The following is a 22375-nucleotide window of genomic DNA, read 5'->3' on the forward strand; positions in this document are numbered from 1 at the left end:
CTCAAAATGAGAGGGAAGGGTGGTGTTGGGGTGGGAGAGACAGAGACAAAGAAACTAAGACTATGTGTATAAAGTGTATAAAGTGAAAAACAGATAAGACAGATGTTCCCAGCTTACTGGGATAGCTTGTCTAGCTAAAGGGTTATAATACCCAATCTTTGAAATTATCTTTCTATTGTATTAGTTTTGTTGTTTACTATAGTATCAACATACATGATGGTTGTCAAGAGTATAAAGATGATACCATCAACAAAACTGTTCTTTCTTTTCTTTTCTTTTTTTACTTTTTTCTTTTTCTTTTTTTAAAGACAGGGTTTCTTTGTGTATCCTCGGCTGTCCTGGACTCACTTTGTAGACCAAGATGGCCTCAAACTCACAGTGATCTACCTGTCTCTGCCTCCTGAGTGCTGAGATTATAGGTGTGTACCACCATGCCTGGCTTAAAATTGGTCTTTCTTTCCATCTTTCTTCTGTTTTGTCTTCAGTGCTTTGAATGAACCTTGGTTTTTCTCTCTCTCAAATATTTATTTATTTATCGTATGTATATGAGTGCCCTGTCTTCATGCATGCCAGAAGAGGGAATAAGACCCCATTACAGATGGTTGTGAGACACCATGTGGCTGCTGGGAACTTAACTCAGGACCTCTTGAAGAGCAGCCAGTATTAACCACTGAGCCATCTCTCCAGTCCCCAAGCCTTGGTTCCTTTTATGTGTTAGACAAGTACTCTTTCACTGAGCTGTGTTCCCAGACCTTGATTTTTCATTTCTAAGATTAGAGACAAGGAAATCTGTGTGGTTAAAAATACTGGCAAAAAAACCAAACCAAACCAAACCAAAAAAGCAAAAACCAAGAAAGAAAGATATTTTACTTAGTCAGGCTTTGATTAATGTTGTAGATTAAACAAATCATATTTTAATTTTTGCTAATATGTATTATGTTGTTCTTTGCTTGACCTCTCTCTCTCTCTCTCTCTCTCTCTCTCTCTCTCTCTCTCTCTCTCTCTCTGTCTCTGTCTCTCTCACACACATACCTGTCTATCTATCTACACACACACACACACACAGAGAGAGAGAGAGAGAGAAACACACACACACACATATGCATCGTCTCTCTTGTAATAAGAAGCCTCTACCACATGCTCCCTCTCTCATGCTCATCTTCCTCACCACGGTCTAGCTCTGCAAACAGCTGACCTCCAAGACCATTAGCTAATACATATTTCCTCTTTAAAATATCTCTCTCAATATTTGTCTAGCCGAGGACATAAATTTGTCAACATACATTTAAACAGCTGCAGACTTTGTTCCCAAGCTCAATCACATAGTTTTTTTTTTTTTTCAATCACATAGAATTTTCCCAGGAGACAAATATCTGCTCACCCACATAGGACACTGACAAAAGGCCAAAATAAACTATTCCCTAGAAGTCTAGTTTGGTGAATCAATGAGCTCACTGCACTTATTAGTAGGAACATGAGTAACGGGTCACCTGAGTGAAGGGTTATGTATAGTAGCATGCCTATGCACTGTAGTTTTGATATCCTGAACATCATAGAAAATGTGTAATCTGAGTATGTGAGAGTAGTGGAAAATTCCAACTGAGACACTCTAAACTTAATCATTCAGTTTATACTCTTCAAAAGTTCTAAGTTTATGAAATTGCTTTGACGTGATCATATTTGATTGTTAATTTTAATGCTTAACTTGATACAATCTAGACTCACTTGGGAGCTAATTAGAAAGAACAATGGGATTATTGGGAGTGGACGGGAAACAAAAGAGGGTCATAGGGGACTATTACGGTCAGAAATATGATATACATGTATGAAGATATCATAATAAAACCCTTTATTATAAAGTTTATATCCATATATGCTAGTAAAGAGGAGGAGAGGAAGAAGAGGAGAAGGAGAAGTGGAGGAAAAGGAGGAGTAGGAGGAGGAGGAGAAAAAGAAAGAAAGAAAGAAAGAAAGAAAGAAAGAAAAAGAAGAAGAAGAAGAAGAAGAAGAAGCCCCCAAATCAACCGGAAGAAACCTTAAGAGAATGACGTCCCATTTCCCTTAAGAGGGGTTGGGTAGGTTTTTGGTTGTTTTCTTGGATGATAGATGCTTATTTTCATAAGGAACTGGTTATAAATTATTATTGGTCTTATTTAGAGAGGAACCAAGGTTAGACTCAGGATTGTCTCTTCTGTCCCTTATCTTTCACTCTTAAGTTGGAGATAGGGGCTGAAAAGAAAGAAGGGGGAATATAGAAATATATAGAGATGATAGAACAAAAGTAGATTAGTGAATCTACTCCTCAACTTAATGCCTTTATTGTTACTCACAATGTTATTTTTAAGTCACTGGTATATATTTTGTATATAGATGCAAAATAAGTTTAATTTTAGATACATTGGTATAGAATTCAAATGTAAGATTATTAACAGACATTATATATATGTATATATATATATATATATATATATATATACTGTAATATGCAGTATTGTACTCATACAATTCAATTATAATACAAGGTTTACTTCCAATCCTTTGAAAGTACTATTTCAGGCTGTTTAGGATATGTAAGTTATACAAGTTAATTGTTAGTTGACCAACTCATGGTCATATCAGTTACTAGTCTATTTTATCACAAGAGTATACATCCTAGGTGTAACAGATAGATATGATTCTATAGAAAGATAAGGTAAAATAGTTAGATAAGGTCTCCAAAAACTCAGAGACATAAAGAATATGGCATTTAAGGATGTTTTTATTATTTCAAAGATAAATTTACAATGAGACATGTTAACTCCTGACCACACCTAGCCTACTTCAAAGAAGATGATGAGCACCAAAGAACCTCCTTATGGATATGGCTTCAAATGTGGTGAATGAGCCACTAAGAAATATGTTTTTACCACAGACTGAATTCTGCCTAAAAAAGGGCAAGCTTGGATGCAGGCAGAGTTGACAGCCAAACTCTGCCAAAACAGGGTAAGCAAGTCCTCAACAGTTCTTGCCTCACAAATATGTCTGTCAGATTTAGCAGGCCAGAAGGCTGAAGATGATGCTCCACCATTATAGAGAGTTTTGGTGTTCAGGCACCAAACTGTCTCTGTCATCTTCTCATTTGGGAAGCTGCTAACCTGTACTCCCTGTATACTTAGGTAATTAATTTTTATTCCTTCTCAAGTCTCTGATGGGGTTGAAGGCCAGATAGTTTAGTTTTACAATTAAGCTTAGTTGTTTAGGGGTTAAGATGTTTTTAGGTCTAGATAGATGTTTTAAGTTGATAGAGATGAGATATGATAGATATTGATTTACATTCAAAATTTTGGATGCACCAAGATAGGAAATATGGTTTCTTCAAGGCTTCCAAATAAAAATATCCAAAACAAGTATGAATATAACGTGTGTGTGTGTGTGTGTGTGTGTGTGTGTGTGTGTGTGTGTTTCCTGATTGTTTTACGGTTCTTCTTGCTATAGGTAGTTTACTATATATATATATATATATATATATATATATATATATATATGTATGTATGTATAACAATATAAATGTATATGTAAAAAATATTTAATAAAAAATGTTTTTAAAAAAAGAAAAGAAAAGAACAAAAGAAAGAAAGAAATTAAGCAGGGACTAGAGAGATGGCCCAGCAGTTAATAGCACTGTCTACTCTTCAGAGGTCCCAAGTCTTTGTCGGGCATGGTGGCGCATGCCTTTAATCCCAGCACTCAGGAGGCAGAGGCAGGTGGATCGCTGTGAGTTCAAGGCCAGCCTGGTCTACAAAGTGAGTCCAGACAGCCAAGGCTACACAGAGAAACCCTGTCTTGAAAAAACAAAAAACAAAAAACACAAACAACAACAACAACAACAACAACAACGACAACAAAAAACCTCCCGAGTTCAATCCTCAGCAACCATACTGTGGCTCACAACCATCTATACAGGGATCTGATGCCCTCTTCTGGCATGCAGGTACACATATAGATAGAGGATGTGTGTGTGTGTGTGTGTGTGTGTGTGTGTGTGTGTGTGTGTGTGTAAGATAAATAAATAGATTTTTTAAAAAAAGAACTAGATTAGACAAGCCCAATGGGATAGGCTTGTAATCCCAGCTAATCAAGATGCTAAGGCAGGGGGATTGCAAACCGAGGTCTGCCTGGGATACAGAGCAAGTTCACTGCTGTCCTGGCCAGCTGAGACTGTCTCAAAATAAAAAGTAAAAATAGAGCTAGTGACAGTGCTTTATTAGAGTAACTGCCTAGCATGTGCAAAGCCCTGGGTATAATTTCCCAGTGCACACACACAAACTGAGTGAGATAACAATTTTGTTTTATTTTATAATGTTGTATTTTGGAGTAATTTGTTATGTTGCAATAGGTAACTAATACACTGTATATCTATCTTTTGTAGTAAAATATTTGCCACTTTTAATCTATTAAATCTTTGCACGTGGTTGGTTTTTTTTTTTATGCTACTTTAAAAACATTTTAGGAGAATTAGAAATAAGTCGATGTACTCAAGTAACCACATTTTAAAATATGTCAAAGAAGCACATCTCAAACAGAATTGAAATGGGAAATCGATGGGACTTAGAGATACAGTGCAGGAAAAGTGCAGGAAACAAAAATATATATAAAATCAATGACAGGAGGTGAGAGCGCTAATTTTTTTTTTAACAGTGACATTTTATGGAAAATAAAAGCAAGTGTTAAAAAGTAGAAACTTACAAGAAGAACATCATGATGGGTGGATCTGGACCCAAGGGTGTCTGTTCAAACTACTGCACCAACCAAGGACAATACATGCAGTAAGTATTGAACCCCTACTCTGATCTAGCCAAGGGACAAGACATTATCCACAGTTGTGTGGAGAGCAGGGACTGACTCTGACATGAACTCTGGTGTCCCATATTTTACCACTTCCCCTTTGTGGGGAGGCCTAGTAGCACTTAGAGAAAGAATAAGCAGGCTACTAAGATGAGACTTGATAGGCTGTGACCATATGGAGGGGGAGGAGGTCCCCTTCTGTCACAGACCTAGGGGAAGGGAATAGGGTGAAAGTGGGAAAGAGGGAGGAAGGGAGGAGACAAGCAAGGGGATAACAATTGAGATGTAATCTGAACAAATTAATTTAAAAAAGAAAAAAGGTGTCTTTATCTCATAATTGATAAGACTATCTCTTACATTACCCAGATTGCCCTTAAATGCTTAAGCTCAAGCAATTCCTGTGCTCTCCAAGGCTCAGAGGACATTGCAGAAGAGGCTGAAAGAATACAGCAGTAGCTGGCCCAGTAGAGTGTCTCACCACCCTGGCAAAATCTGTGTCCCTGCCAGGGAAGAAGACTGAAGGGCCTTATAGGTCAGAGAGCTGACTAAGAAAAAGCATGTGTGACAGATTGAGGAAAAGAGGGTACGCTGCTGATAAGATGTGTGGAGTCCCCTTAAAGCTGTGCCCTCCCTGAAATCTTGCTACTTAGGCCCACATATATTTGCCTTAGGTAGGACATAATAAGACTCTCCCACTTGGAACCAGAAAGTCGCTGTTGCAGTAGACACATAGCCCTTCCCCATACCCATGGATTGCTCTCTCAGAGAGAAGAAAACACTTTTGGAATCAGATGTTCAATTGGTAAGTAGACAAAATATCTTCTAGTAGCCTACAGCTGACACTGCCTGGGTCATATTAAGGCGATGAAAAAGAAGGGTTGTACACACAAATACATCCCCCTACTCCCCTCACAAACACACACACATGCATACACACATACACTCCACCACATGAGCACATATTCACAAACGCAGACACACACCACACAAACACAAAACCTCCCCACACATGCGCACACCTTTAATCCCAGCACTCAGGAGACAGAGGCAGGCAGATCGATGTGAGTTCAAGGACAGCCTGGTCTACACAGCAAGTCTAGGACAGCCAAGGCTACACAGAGAACCCCTGTCTCAAAAACAAAACAAAACAAAAAAACAAACATACACACACATACATTCATACCAAAGCACCCCACATATATACCTATACACACATACACACCCGCACACCCATGCATACATATACACACATACATATATACATGTCCACACACACACACACATACACCTGTTAAGCTCTGTTTTTGTTTGTGTGATTTTTTTCTGCCTTAGCCATAACAGTTATTGAAGGTCTATTATATTTCCAGCACTTCCAAAAAACATCTGCTCCGAATTAGTTCAAGACACTAGATTTTCAAACTGTATCTAATTTTAGATAAGATAATATCTTTAAAATGAAACGAACTGAATATTATCCCTTAAAAAACTGGAAAATCGTGAGTGAAGGCCTGCTACCCCTTTCCACACCTTTCCTGGGTCCGACCCATTGCTTAAGTGTCATTTCTGGAGTTTTAGGAAACGATTATCCCAAGGAACTGGAAACATGATCTCAAAATGCAAATGCTGCGCAGAGCTACAGCGTGGAGGGCTTGGTTCTGAGCGCATTTGGGGGAACAGTTATACCTTAAAAAATGAGCCCAAACCCTGAATTAACTATAACTAAATGGCATGACGAGCCCTGAAACTCTAGCTTTCCTCATGGGAAATTTTCATCCTCCAGAGAAGCAGACTGATACAAGCGAACCCAAACCTATACCCACAGGCCTATGTTTAAGAGCTCAGCCGTGTTAAAGGTATTAATTCCAGCTTTGGTGATTGCCTTAAAACAAGCAAGTAGCATTTGTCCGGTGGTCTCCTCGGGCGTCTTTCTCCACAGGGTCTTCCTAAAGGCAAATGGTTACAACCACTGAGAGTGCTCCTTGGAGAGAAAACATGGATGCTGGAAACTGGGGGCACTAAGGGTTCACTTTAGATGTGGGTGGGCCGGCACAACCTTTGCCCTGTGGCCAAGCTCTAAGCTGCCTAGACTTCCCATAAACTGCAGTATTTAAACATTTTATTTCTAATTTTAGATGCAAACTCTTAGAAATAATAGTAGCTAATGGAATGCTCCCCACTGGAATAATGTAAGGAATTTTTCATCATATTCTATAGTTAAGACTATGCTATCAATTTATATAAGAACTCAGAAGTTCGGGATGAGCAAGCCTGAACCCAGTGAGCTGCCTGGTAGAAGGAAAGAACAGACGCCTACAAATGTTCCTCTGGTCTCCACCAGGTCACCATGGCACTGTTTTGGTTTCATGGAACAGAGTCTCATTTTAGCCTTGAACTCACAAGGTAGCTGCAGCTGGACTTAAATTCCCAACCCCCGTGCCTGTACCTCCTGTAGGCTAGGATTACAAGAATGTACCACAAAACACAGCTAAAAAAGAAGATTAAATTTCTTCATGCTTACTTAAAAAAAGAAAGAAAAGAAAACTTGGGTCTTGGGCTCAATAGTTAAGAGCTCTTGTTGCTTTTGCGGAGGGCCTGGGTTTGGTTCCCAGCCCCTTCGTATACCTCACAACCATCTGTAACTCCAGTTCCGGGGGATCTGATGCCCCCTTCTGACCTCTGAAAGCACCAGGCACAGATGGCATACACATATGTGTAGGCAAAAAAAAAAAAAAAAAAAAAAATCAACACATAAAAAAAATAAATACAAAACATAATTTAAAAAGTCTTGATTCTTTGCTCTGCCGTCTTTATCCTTTCCCATATATTTCCAATATTTTTCTTAGTATTTTCCTAGTTGTGCTGCAACTTGTAATTTATAATTTATTGTTGTTTTTAAATAACGACCCGCCCCCCCCCACCCCTCTCCAATGTTTCTCTGTGTAGCCCTGGCTGTCTCAGAACTCACTTTGTAGAACAGTCTGGACTCGAACTCAGAGATTCACCTCCCTCTGGCTGATGAGTCCTGGGATTAAAGGGATACATTTTATTTTTATTTAATTATTATTTTATAAAAATAAATTGAAGGGTATTATACGATTCTCCTAAGTATAAGAGATGAAAGGAAGATAATTAATTCTTAGGCTTTATTTATTTATTTTGAAACAGAGTCTCATTATGCAGCCCAGGCTGGCCTTGAACTCTCAATTCTCCTGGCCTCCACCGCCTGAGTTCTTGGATTTCTAGCATGTGACAGGACACCCAGCACAGAAAAGATTTTATAGAGAGAATGTCATTTAATTATGACAACAGAATATGAGATAGGCATACTGATTTTGCTGATGAAGAACCGGAGGTGGCAACAATGAATTGATTTACCCAAAATCACACAACTAGGAACTAGTAAAGTTAGCTCTGGATGGTTTTGGGTTGTTGTTGTTGTTTTTTGTTTCCTTGTTTTTTGTTTTGCTTTTTTTTTTCACTCTGAAGATTTTTCTCATAACTACACACAACCCTCCACTATTACTCACCACCCCTAACCAACGGGTAAGGCTTAGTTAGGGTCCTTCCACAGCTCACTAAGATCCCTTTCATAAGGCCGATGTGCTAGCTGCTGTACATGGAACGATGCCAGCAAGTCCTGAGACACTTAGAATATACAAGAGAAACTGCAGTTTCAGTGTCTGCAGCTCACTTACAACATGGTAAATAAGACCCAAAACTTTCCAGGGGGTTAAAAAAAAAACTAATACTTTTATCACAAAAGATTGTTTTCAAGTCTTTCTAATTTTTTTTTTTTCACTAACAGTCCAGCAGAAATTTAATGAAAGTGAAGGAAGACTATTTGAGGCCAAGGGGAAAAATGTGAAATAAAGACTTGATGCTGTGTGGGATGAATTTGGCGAACCAAAAATAATATGGTGTGGGGAAGAAGTGGAAGGTAAGTTTGGAAAGCTAAATTGTGGCTAAAATGTAGCACTCACTGAAATCTAACCTCGGTGGGCAGTCCATCACAGAATTGGTGAGGAGTTGGGATTGAGGTTTCTGGGAAGCATGGTTGAGTGTTGATTCTGTGTGTTAATGTGGTGAGGATACGCGGCTGGATGACCTGCCTTGAGGGGTCAGCTAAACCATTCCAACTCGGGGTACTGTAGGAAAGAGAAAATGGAACTGAAAGAAATACCATCAGAAAATGTGGATAAGAAGTACAGGGGTGACGGATGGCACGCTGGTGAGGTTCAGCTTTTATAGCTTAATGTGAGTGACAGAAACTATTCACTTGAAGAGTAGCTTTTAAGTTGGTGCTCAAGGAAGAGAATTTTGTATGGCAAAGAAATAGTTTTGGAATTCCAACTTTGTAAAGCTCAGATTTTTCGGGTAAAGAATCCACCAGCTGATATGTCCATCCTAAGACTAACCCTCAAACAGTACCTAGGAAATCATTACAGTTTGTAAATTGGTGAACACTTTGACCATTTTTTAAAAATTTATTTCTGAACTGCATCAGAAAACCTACCTGCTTTTTATACTTTAACCTGAACCAAGGTGTAGACAACAAATGTTGTTTTTTTTTTTTAGTTTTCTTACATTGTCTAATGAATTCCCTTTCAAAATAGTTAATTATTGTATAACACAGAGAGAGAGAGAGAGAGAGAGAGAGAGAGAGAGAGAGAGAGAGGGAGGGAGGGAGGGGAGAGACTGAAGCTTATTCCTGCATGTAAGGCTGTACATGTGGAGACCAGAAGTCAATGTTTTGTCTTCCTCTATTGTTCTTTATCTTATTTTAAGCTTATTATTTCAATTTTTCATAATATATGTATAGAATGTACTTTAATCATACCCCCATAATCATGTCATATTGTCTCCTCCCACCAAACCCTTGTCACAGAAACTCTCTTCCTGTTTCGGTGTCTATTGTTTTTGGAAGCCCACTGCTTTAATTAGTGCATTTGGCAAGACCATGGCTAGGTGGTTATTTACTTCATCAAGGGCACCTTACCAGGGTCACACCACTGAGGACTGTGACTCCCTCTCCCTCCGTAACCATCCACCCCATGTTTTGAAAACAGCATCTCTCAGTGAATGTGGACTCATTGTTTCGGCTAAACTTGCTGGCCACTGAGTATCCACGATCTGCTTATCTCCTCTCCCACTCTCTCTCTCCCTGCCCTGGGGCTACATTATCTTGCCATTTCCAGTGCTGGAGATTCGAACTCAGGTCCTCACGCTTATGCAGCAAGTATTTTCCCACAGAGCCATGCCCCAGCTCCAGATAGTTAAACTTTAACTGAGTAGAGCTTTTTTTTTCCCAAATATTATTATTTTATGTGTACTTATTTGTGTGTGCCTGTGTGGGTTTATATATATCATGTTTATGACCCACATAGATCTAGGTATAGGATCCCTGAGAACTAGAGTTCAGGGAACAGAACTGGGATCTTACAAAAGAGTACTGAGTGCTCTTAAGCGCCAAGTCATCTCTCCAGCTGAGTCCAGTTTCAGATTAGCAGGCACTGGAAACAGGCTGTGGGTAGGGAGTATCCCTAGTGATAGAAGAAATTAGGTGCCAATGGACCAAAGATGGAGAGCTAGCATCTATTAATAGTTTATCAACCAATTGAACACTTAAGAAGTACTTGTTGGGCAATAACTATAGCTTCATGGCAGAACACTTGGCTAGTCTGTGTAGGGTCTCAGCAGTGGGGAGAAAAAGTTAAGATCTTTGATATATCAGTCACAAGGCAAAATCCAATGGGAAAAAAAAGCAAAGATAACAAGAAAACACTGCCTCTGCTCTTAAGAACTTTAGTGGGCAAAGGATAATGGACTTGCCATATTTTATAAATTTGCCAGAGACTAGTACTTGACATCTAACTCTAGCGATTCAATTATGTGTTTATATTTTTTAAATTAGACATCTACATTTGTAATCTTTAATACCCACTTCTTGAGGGCTTTGTCAGTCTAGCCCAGTCTTTCAAAAATGTGTTAGTGTTCTAACAAAGTTGGAGCGATGGCGTACAGGACACACTACAAGGTAGGTTCATTACTGTAAATGTTTTCTGACTTCCACACATGTGCTGTAGTAAGTGTGTGCCCACACACATGTACCCCAACATACACAATAATAAGTAAAGAAAGAAAGAAGCACAGAAACGCCATCACTTACCATTGCTGATCTACCATTCAAAGTTCAAAAACAGCATTTACATAGCAGAAATACAATTCAAAAAAGTCTGATTATGTTGGAATGTAAAACTGAATTTGATCAGAATTCAGTGACTCATGGCTGAGAAGGTGTCAGTGGTTGAGCCCCAGCCTAGCATGCATGAGGCCTTGGAGTAAACAGAATTACACAAAGTAAACATAATTAAATGATAAATAAGGATAAATTTAAACAGTAAAGATAAATACCTAAAGAGGTAAAGCTAGATTAATAAAAGCACCTAAAAATTAAATCATCAGTGATTTTATTGAGCCTGACCACTAACTTCCATGACTGAGCCAATGACTCTTGGCTCCTGTGATCAACACTCTTATGCAGCCTTCTCCCACAATGATTAGGAGTTGATCGCACACCTGGAAGAGATGGAGGGTGACACAGACATATATTCTAGGGAAGACTACATGTTTAGTATGCACAAGGGTCTCAGTTCAACTTCTAGCATGTTAACTGAAAAGGTGATGTTGAAGAAGTGATGAAATGTCACTGCCTAGGTTAAGATACACAGCATTTGCTTAGCGTTCCTTTGGACAGCTCTCTGGCAGTGGGGCAGGGAGTACTGCCGTGTCATATGGTCACTCTGACAGCCCTGTAAAGAAGACTGCAGGATTTAGGAACCATGGCTACCTGACAAGAGCCAGCAAAAAACTTGCCAGTCTTGTGGAGAAGTGTCTGGGAAGTGAACACTACAGTCACATTTTAAACGGGTTACAATAGAAGTCAGCATCGGTTCAACCTCCTAAGAGACCCTGCAGCTTAATCACTTGGGTAAGCTCTTCCCCAATTCCTGACTCACAGAAACTGAGACAGCAACTTCTTTTTATTATCTTGAGGAATCTGGTGATTTGCTACATGTTAATAGTTAGCTAATATATCTGGAAGTGGGTTGCTGCCATTAGCAAACCATAAGATGATAGGAGAGGTGCTGGAATTAACTCAGCTGAAAAAAAAAACTGAGTACTGAAGGGATTGTTAAGTAAACATGAAAGACCTCTTGAGTAGATCTAATGGCCGTTAAAAACTGCTCATAAAAAACACCCATGGAGATGGTGAAAATGGCAGAAGAACTCTGTTACCTGCAGTATTTTGGAGCTGGAAACTATATCCAGTAAATCAGTTGTTTTGTCCTAGTACCATGAAGCATGCTTGTAACCCGAGAATTCTGAAGGCTAAAGCAGGTGGACTGGAAATTTGAGGCCAGTCTGGGCAATATAGTGAGATGCTGTCTCAAAACAAACAAACTAACAAACAAACAAACAAAACAAAAACAAATAAGCAAAAACCAAAAACAACAACAAAAAAAAAACTAAACCAAACTAAACAGCATGACAATTAAAAAAAAAAAAAAAGTAAGCCAGAAGCCAAAGCCTGACTGGGGAGAAGCTCAGCGGTACAGAACTTGCCCCACACACATAAGGTCCCAGGTTCCATCCCCAGCACCACAAGAAGGAAAAAGAGAAAATGGGTTGCTTAGCTAACAGATTTCCAATTAGGGTTTTGAAGATGCTTGTTGGTTTATTTTGCAGTTCATAGTGAAATGTGAGAAGAGGAAGATAAACGAATGAATGGAAGAATTGTCAAACCAACCAAATCCAAGAATTGTTGACTTTCACAACCGCCAGGCTTTCCAAGATGGAAAACAATGCCAAAACAAAGAAGAGGCTTCCAGACCTAGATCCAATGCAGGACAGCCCAACAATCTTGGACTGAAAATGAAACAGAGGATATTACTGTGAAACTCTTTATTAAAAACCTTAGGAAGGTCCAAGGTGACGCCTCAGAAAAGAACTCAGTAAAACTTTGGGTATTTCATTAGTTCAGTGATTTCATTAGGAATCCTAAGTAGAGAAGAAATGATGTTAAAAGATTATAGGGTGTGTGTGTGTGTGTGTGTGTGTGTGTGTGTGTGTGTGTGTGTGTGTGTATGTGTGTGTGTGTGTGTAAATGGAATCATCCCTAATAAAATTCACAAGACGGCCATCATGTCTCTATGAGTACGCAATTTTCAAGACTGCTGATAGATTGTATGGAAAGGAACAGAGGCGCAACAAGAAGGAAAGCTTCTGAACGGTCAGATTTCCATAGGCAGGAACCAGACATAGAAAAGCTGCACATCTCAGAAAAGAAGTTCCTTCCAAAGAGGAAGCAGAAAAGTCTACAGAGTCAAGAGTCAAAGATAGTCATTTCCACGAAGCAGGAATGAGATGCAGAAGAACTTTGGGTATTTGCCCAAGCTAGATTCCAGACTATCTATGTACCAGTGACTCCAGCATGCCCAGTACCCACTTTGGATGGAAGTGTGTGTACTGGCTACTGAAGTCCTGTCCCATTGTTGTGAGTTACATATGTAGAGGGGGCATCTTATCTCTTTAGTTCTCAGACCTTCAGATCTAGAAGCCACACTGAAAAAGCTTTGTCTACCTTTAGACCCTATTGGTATGCAAGATTCTAGACTTAGGAATGCTATGGCTAATGGGATGAGAGACTTGGGAGCCTTGAGAAGATAGATATAAAGACACTTCATACATGGGTGCTGTTGATGGCGGAGGAGATATAGGGGATATAGGATTAACTCTCATGTTAGTGAGCAAGATGGCCCCCGAATAGTGTTCTCTCCTCATGCTCCTGTATAGTCTTCTCCCACAGTAGATGAGACTGACCTGAACCATCCATAGTCTAGAAAGTGGAAAAGTACAGTGTGTGGCTTCCAATGGTAGAGTGAAAAAAGATACTGTGGCTTCTTTACTTTCCTTTGTTGGATCACCTACTCTGATCCATGTCACGCCATGTCACAAGGACCCTCAGCCAGTCTCTGAAGTCTGTGTGGGAAGGATCTAAGCTAGTATGCATCAGTCAGGTGAGCAAACTGCCTTAGAAGGAAGATTCCAGCTCCACACCAGCTCTCGGAAGATTGTACTGCAGCTGAGGATTTTAACTTTGATTTCATGAGAGACATGGATCCAGAGTCACTCAGCTAAGCTGAGTCCAATTTCCCAAGCTATAGAAGCTATGTAAGGTAATAGGTGTTTGTTGTCATTTTTAGTTACTAAGTGTTGGGGCAATTTGTTATGCAGCAATAGGTAACTAATACAATGAACTGTACTCTCAGTATGGAGTATGACATAATTGCTTAAATATGTTAAATGTGTTTTGGTTGCATCAGCTGAAGAATTCCCATAGTATCTATGGTAACAGTCCACTTCTAGACCCCCACACATGAGATGTTTGTGCATACTTTGAGTCTTACACTCTAGAAGATACCGTTCAAGAACGCTCAATGCACCAAGGGACTATGAGAATGGTAAATACTCAAAATGCTCAGGCTCCCTAACTTATGATGTTTTGATTTATGATTTGTTTACTTTCTGATGATGCCAAAGAAATGCGCATTCAGTGAAAACTATACTTTGAATTTTGATCTTTTTCTGAGCAAGTAATTATGCTGTGATAAGCCGCCCCCCCCCCCCAGAGTGCTTGGCAGCATCAGGAGCATCCAGTCCACCGCATAGTCAGTAGGGGAAGCTGCTGATGCTCCCCTGTGTCTGGTGTGACTGAGTTATCATGGCTGGGAGGCTAGGTGTATTGAATGCATTGCTGACTTGTGTTTTCGATGTGCAGTGTGTTCAGCGATACGTATCCCTATTGTCAGTTGAGGAGCACGTGTGTGACATGTGTAATGCTCACTACAACTGCTCATTGTGTCTCTGAGTGGAGTTAAGAGCGGTGTGACTGTCTGTGCACGTTTAAGCCGACAGTTCAGCGTAGATGATATAAATGTCCTGTGTACTCCATATCCCAGAGAATGAAAGGCTGAAAGTGATGAGGTGGTAGATTTCAATGGACATATGAGAACATTTTTTGATACTTCAGATTCTCTAGCAAAATAACGGATTCCTCACTGAAAAAGTTACAACAGAGGCTGCAATATGTATGCAGAAAAGTCCTCAACTGGAATGTTGTACAAACTTCAGAAAGACTGCCATGAAGTTGATTGCCAATCTGACCCATTTATTTATTTTTCATTTCATTCACTAATTTATGCACTTTACGTTCCAATCGCACCCTCATCTCCTCTCAGTTCCTCCCTCTGCCCTCCCTTCCTCTTATTCCCTCTCCCTTTCTCCTTAGAGAAGGGGGGGAGGGGTTCCCACGGATATTAACCAGCCTTGGTGTATCAAGTTCCAGTAGGACTAGGCACATCCCTTACTGAGGTTAGACAAGGCAGCCCAGTTAGGGGGAAGGGACCCAAAGGCAGGCCACAGAGTCAGAGACAGCACCTGCTCCCACTGTTAGGGGACTCACATGAGGACCAAGCCGTACATCTGCTACGTAAGTGTAGGGGGCCTAGGTCCACCCCATGCATGATCTTTGGTTGGTGGTTCAGATTCTGTGAGCTCCTACGGGCCCAGGGTAGTTGATTCTGTAGGTTTTCTTGTGGTGTCCTTGACCTCTCTGCCCTTCATGGCCCTCTTCCACAGCTCAGCCTAATGTTTCTGGCCCATTTATTTAGTAAACCACAACAACCAATTTACAGGACCTCTCTCACATAAGTGCCAAAATTATACGGAAGTGCTGTCTTTTTTTTTTTTAATATTTATTTATTTGTGTATGCAGTGCTCGGCCTGCCTGTGCCCCTGCAGGCCAGAAGAAGGCATGAGATCACATTATAGATGGTTGTGAGCCACCATGTGGGTGCTGGGAATTGAACTCAGGACCTCTGGAAGAGCAATCAGTGCTCTTAACCACTAAGCCATCTCTTCTAGCCCGGAAGTGCCATCTTAAGTGCCACCATGGACTTTCTTCAGGTAATTGTTCTCCATTAGTGTTTCCCAGATAGACGAATATCTAGACACCACAGCAAAGAATGTTGTCATTTACCTTACTTTATAGAAAGAATAAAAGCTGAGAAGGTGGCTTCTCTAGGATAGGTGGGCTTCCTGAAGCCCTTCATTTTCAATGTAGCTTACAAATAAATTTGTATCTCTACAAAATGAATTGGCCTGGATTTAGAACATGGAAAATTTATAATAAAATGTATTAAAATAAGGACAAGAGTATCCACTTGTCACATCTGGTGCCTACTTCTGAACATTAATACAACAAAATAAAATATTTAATTTTTGCCTGAGAATGGTTTGTGCCTCTTTTTAGTCTAAGCTACTACTGTTAAATATATCCAAATGTTCTGTTTTACGGGCAGTATTGTACCAATTAAGCACAGTATTAGCAGGACAGCTCTGAGCAGGGAGTGTGGATTTCAGTCATAAAGACTTGTCCCATAATATTTAAAGAGGCTAAAATTTAAAATGTGAAATAAGTGGGTGTTATTTCTCCTACTGTCTAAGAAAGCTATTTGCAATATGAGCATATCTCATTGTTGATGGCTTGTAGAATAGTTTTATACGTCACTGGAAGTAAAATTTTAGCGTCTGATAAAAAAATGAATTTGTAATTTGTGTAAGCCTCAGACCCAATGTATTTCATAGCTTTTCCTTTGAAGTTCTAGTTATACTTTTAGTTGTAGAATAAAAAGTTGGAAATTATACAATCAATGCACTAAAGAATATGCATCTCTAGGTTGGAACGTCATTTCAGAGACTTTGCTATGTTATTAAATTTCATGAAAGTTTACGATTTCCTCAGTATACAGAACTACAGGGTTGCATTGTATTTTATAAGTTATAAGAAAAAAAGAGAAATGCCATGTGGATGTGCTGGTGTCAAAGAATTGCCCTGTCAGTAGAAGTCTCTTTCTCCACTCAGAAGATCAATATCAAAGCCATCGTTACAGTAGCACAAGTATTCAGACTGTTTTCTTACCCTACCCACCTAGTGTGTGTGTGTGTGTGTGTGTGTGTGTGTGTGTGTGTGTGTGTGCAATTTTTTAAAGTTTGGTGACTTGTAGCCCACTCACATATAAATAAAGAGTAAAAATGAAAGAACTGACAGACTTGGTAATTCAAATTTTAAACAGTGTCCCATGGGTTGCAAGACTCTAAAATGTTCCTTAAATTCTCAGTCTTTATCAAGGTTTTCCAGACACCAAGTTGAAAAAGAAATGCCACCCCTTTCAGTAAGAGACTTGAAAAAGCTCCTAAAAAACATTGCTATTTTCACATCAACATAATTAATTACTGGAAAATCATTTTACTTTAAAAGGATCATTAAATCATGGATCTACCTAAGGGGTACCTATTACATCCTTAGATCCTAGGCTCTGTATTGGGTGGCTATTCACTACATATGTTTTGGAAGAACTACTTCTATTCTAAATTTTTAGGACAGATGTGGTGGTCCCATGCCTTTTATCTGAGTAGTTGGAGACCAAGACAGGCAGATCTTTAAGTTAGAGGCCAGCTTGGCTACAGAGTAATTACAAGGACAGGCAGGGTTACACTGTATGGGGTGGGAGGGGAGAAGCTAAAGTTTCTGAAAATAGAACATCTTTATGAAAATTGCCATCGGTTCCATGATAGCTCAAATTTTATTTCAGAGGAAAATCTCTATATCCTTTAGTTTAACAGTAAACAAGTAATCACAGCTTAACACAGGTAGGCACAGCTGTAGTAAGGCTGTTTATCAATCCCGTATTAACTTTTGCTAAAAAAAAAAAAAAATAATAATAATAATTAAAAAATGCTTTTATGAGCTGGACATGGTGGCACACTCCTTTAATCCCAGCATTCAGGCAGGCAGAGGCAGGAGGAGCTCTGTGAGTTCGAGGCCAGACTGGTCTACAAAGTGAGTCCAGGACAGCCAGGCCTACACAGAGAAACCCTGCCTCGAAAACAAACAAACAAACAAACAAAAAAAAAACCAAAAAACAAAAACAATACTTTTATGGCTCAAATCCAGGGTAATGAAGTACATGGAACAGTGCACAAATCGAATGAATTTTTTAAGATTAAAGTCATAAACAGCTAAGAATGGGAATACGCGGCAGAGACAGAACCGGCTGCTTTCTTCGCGCTCAAGTGCATTAGCACGATGGCTGTGGGACGATGTCTGGGCTAGATGCTCTACCGGTTTCAATTGGCAGCAATCTCTTATCTAAAAACTGCAGATGTGTGAACAGTCAGACACAACGGCAACGGGGAGGGGGGCCGTGTGGGAGGGGGGTAGGGAAGGGAAGTCCAGTAGCCGGACCTGCTTCTGAATTGTTTTCAAGCTCTTTTCTCCTCAGACGGCCAAAGAAAACCTCTGAAGAATGTTTGGAATCAAGGCCTGTCTGCTCTGGGCCACCACTCACAAATCCTGCATATTTGTATTCTCAAAATTATCTTAAATGTCCAGTAGGTCCGTCTTAGGGTTAATAAGCACAAGAGCTGACACCAATTTACTGAAAAGAATCGCTGCCTCCAGTGAGCCCCCCCGCCCCGCCCCCCCCCCGCCCCCCCGCCCCGCCCCCCCGCCCCCCCCCCGCCCCCCAGCACTTCTTCACTTGCTGGCACTTCTGCGCTGAGTCATTCAATACTTATATAAATGATGCGGGTGATTGTGTCGATGATAGTGGTCTGGCCTGCTTTTGCAATATTAAGTTTTAATGTTTTCTGTGCTTGAATATAGAGAAGTTTCTCAATGATTGATTAGAGCCATTTGCTGGCTATTTCAGAACATTACTTCTAAAAGCCCTGTGTTGACAAAATAATTTATTACTAGAAGTCCCGAGATTGCTCTTGAAACAGAGTCAGTACCGTGTGATTTTGAGAGCTGTGCTCAGTGCACAGTAGTGAAGTAAAGAGGGGGGAATTAAGGCAATTGTCTTAATATTTAAAGTCTGTCCTTGTTCACAAGCCAGAAAGACTGTGTAGCCAATAGCCGCGGTAAAAATATTTGAGGCTCTCGAGTTTTATTTTCATTTCTATTACAATACCTGAGCTTAGTGAAGGGAGGAAAAATGAGTTAACCCTTGATTTGTTAGTGCAGACTTGAAAACAATTTATTTTTACATCGAGATAATGTGGAAAATATATCGATTTATGTGATTAAAAGTGATGATGATTATAACAATAATAGAGAAAAGAAAAACTGAACGAATCATGAGACTTTCTTTCAAAGTAAGATCTTGTCTTTCTGGGGATTTGAATCATCTGGGTCCTGAATTCTACCATTCGAACTGAGTAGGCAAAGCCCATTTCCAGCAATAAGCTCAGTTAATGTGGCAGATGGCACAGGGTTACCTGTCCCTCACCTTTCCTGCATCAATAGTAATAGATTAATTCCATCCTGTCTCATGTTTTGACTTCCAGGTGCTCCGCAAATATGAATTCATCATCGCAGCACTCCGTCTGACGAGGGAAAAATATTAATAAACAAAATATAACAAAAATAAAGCCGGTATTAATTTATCTGAAAGCACCTGTGTAAGACACGCAGAGAAGTTAAATTGCATGTTTATATTAATTATATAAAGAAAGATAGCACTGTTCTGTTGTTCACTTTTGCCGCAACAAAAGAATTTGTTGGGAGAAGGGTTTCAGTGGGAGAGGAGTGGGGTGGAAGAGAGCCATGGGGAACTGCCAAAGTAACCGAAGTTCATTCCTTAGGTGTGCGAAGTTGTCAAACAAAAAGCAGAAATCATCAGGAAACTTCCCTGAGGGTCATCCTTTCAAAAGAGTGTCAAAAAATGAAGTAGGTAGTTTCTCAATCCATGGGCCTGCATTTCTACTCCCTCGAGAATCGATCCCCTCTAACCACGGCTTCTTACCACTTCTAAAACTGAAAATGAAGGAATAAATAAAACGCTCTTCCTGGTCGCTCAACAAGGGCTGCCCGTGAGCTACTTTGGGAAGCTTGAGGCTGGTAGCGACATTTGTTTCTATAAAGGACGTTGCCAGGAAACTGGGACCACCTTAGGACACAGCAAAGTGTCCCAACTCCCCTGGCCTCTGGACCTGGCTGCAGCCTTAGAGGAGGCACGCGCAGCCGCAGTCCTCCACCTCCCTGCGATGGATGGCCTTATCATCCCCGGGTCGGCTCCCTGGGCCACCGTGGTGCAGGCGCAGGGCAATCTCGAGTGAATTTTATCCTTGCCCGGCGCCTTTCCCCGCCTTGGACATGTGCAGTGCCCGCCTTGAGAGAGAGATGCGATGGAGCCCGGAGAGGAGAAGCACCCTCCACCCCCAAGACCCCCCCGTGGGCATCGGACCAGAAGAATCTCTCTAGGCTGAGGGTGACTCCAATAAAGAGACAGTAAACACTGGGCTGGCCCCTTCCTCCCCGAGTTCCTCTCACAATAACTTTAAGGAGACAGACAGGCACGGAAGGAGAAGAGATGGTCAAGTCCATCTGTCTTCCTGTAGTCTTTGTTCCTTAAAGTAAAACAGTCGTTCATCGCGCCCACCACGCTTCAGCTTGGAGGCCACAGTGTCCGCCTCCATCTGCAACGCATTGGGAGCTTTGGCACTATGCGTACAAATCCAAACAGAAGTAAGTATTAAGGACAGTTGGATGTGTAGCTGCCAAGGCTGCTTAGCTATTTTGGCTCAGCTCTTGCTCAGTAGTAAAAGAAGTAGACAGCATTTGGGTTTGGCAAGGTCACTGTAAAGTCCTTAATTTGCCACTAGAGGCTGCTCTGAAGTCTTAATATGAGGGCTGATAGTGAGAGGAGACCCTCCCTCCCCCAGTTAGGGACTGGGAAAGTCTGGAGGTGGTACTAGTTTGCAATTCACTCCGCAAAGTTTCACCCACACAGAGAGCCTTTTGTTTTTGCTTTCTTTCTTCCCCTCCCTCCCTCCCTCCCTCTTTTCTTCTCCCCCTCCTTCCCTCACTCTCTGCCGTCTTTCTTCCTCCTTTCTTTAGTTCATGTCAGTGTTTCATTTTTGTGGACATCCAAGCAGAAGATAAATTCTTACTTTTGCTTTAGTGCATCTGTATTTGAAAGTAGTGTGTTATATGCCCCTGGGATGCCTGTGTCCCTTATTGATATTTTTTATTTTATTTTATTTTTCTATTAAAAAGAAGAGCTCGTATAAAAGGCATGACCAAAGGTGCACCGTGCCTGTAGCTTTTCTTGCAAACCATTACAGTGGGTTAAATGACTGTTCTCTCTTCCTCAGTCCCCCTTTAATAAATAAGGGATTTTAAGAAAAGTTTTTTTTAAGGCATGATATAATTAGATCTCACATAAGCAAACACTAGATGACACAAGGTGAAGATTTATGAAGAGTTCCAGTAGCTAATGGTGCCCTCCTCTCCTATTAAAAGCATGTTGCATTCTGACATATGAGACCTGCCCCTCCATGTCAGACGGCAACTGCTAATCTAACACATGAGTCTTACATGGTCTCCATTTTGCATGCACATTACTATGCTAGATGTGTTGTTTGTTCTAGGTTTATTTGCTTATGGTTATTTTAGGGGTTTTTTTGAGACTTATTTATTTTTATGTGTATGCATGAGTGCTTGCCTTTGTATGTCTGTGGACCGCTTGCATGTGTGATGCCTGTAGAGGCCAGAAGAGAGCATCAGAAACTCCATATCCACAGTTAAAGATGCTTGTGAGATGCCATATAGGTGCCTAATTCAGGTCCTCTGCAAGATGGCTCTTAACCTCTGAGCCATCTCTGAAGCCTTGTGCTAGGTGTTCTCTATGTGAGAATGTTATAACAGTTTCATAAAGCAGATATCATAATGTTGTTAATTTTTATTAAACTTTTTGAAGATGTTTTTATTTATTTTATGTATGACTGCTCTAGCTGCATGTACACCTACATGCCAGAAAAGGGCAGCAGATCCCAGTATGGATGGTTGTGAGCCACTATGTGGCTGCTGGGAATTGAACTCCAAACCTCTGGAAGGGCAGACAGTTCTCTTAACAATCGAGCCATTTCTCTGGCTCCATAATCTGTTTTTTAAAAATCATGTGTATGTGTGTATGGGGGTGGTATGTGCATGAACCTAAAGAATTTGTAGTTTGACCAGGGATGATGGTGCATGTCTCTAATCCAAGCTAGCATTGGGAGGTAGAGGTGGCTAGATCTCTGTGAGGCTAGTGTGGTTTACATAGCAAGTTCCAGAGACCCAGGGCTATAGTTAGAGACACCCTGTTTCAGAAAGGAAGGAAGGAAGGAAGGAAGGAAGCTAGGAAGGAAGGAAGGAAAGAAGGAAGGAAGGAAAAAGAAAGAAAGAAAGAAAGAAAGAAAGAAAGAAAGAAACAAAGGACTACAGAATTTCACAGATCCCTAACAGCCTTCTTAGTGTCCCATCCTCTGGGCCTGAATCCTGAAATACTGATTAGGGACGATGAAAGAATGAAGAAAGAACAGAAACACAGGTGCTTATACAGTGAAGCTGAGATTAGGAGGGATTTGCCAAATGCTACCACTTGAA

At 40.5% G+C, this 22375-nt stretch overlaps 1 long non-coding RNA gene across 2 annotated transcripts; it reads left to right on the forward strand.

Annotated features, from left to right (window-relative positions):
* Nucleotides 1-1933: 1933 nt before the first annotated feature.
* Nucleotides 1934-15680, forward strand: LOC311583347. 2 transcript variants are annotated; one of them, XR_014774463.1, is made up of 5 exons: nt 1934-2075; nt 2773-2982; nt 4678-4805; nt 8630-8761; nt 12571-15680. It is a non-coding gene; the product is annotated as an uncharacterized lncRNA (long non-coding RNA). The 2 variants fall into 2 exon arrangements; XR_014774464.1 differs by having other exon boundaries at nt 2815-2982.
* Nucleotides 15681-22375: the final 6695 nt, after the last annotated feature.

Source organism: Acomys minous (genome assembly GCF_964271855.1).
Source record: "Acomys minous genome assembly, chromosome: 14".
NCBI classification, from domain to species: domain Eukaryota; kingdom Metazoa; phylum Chordata; class Mammalia; order Rodentia; family Muridae; genus Acomys; species Acomys minous.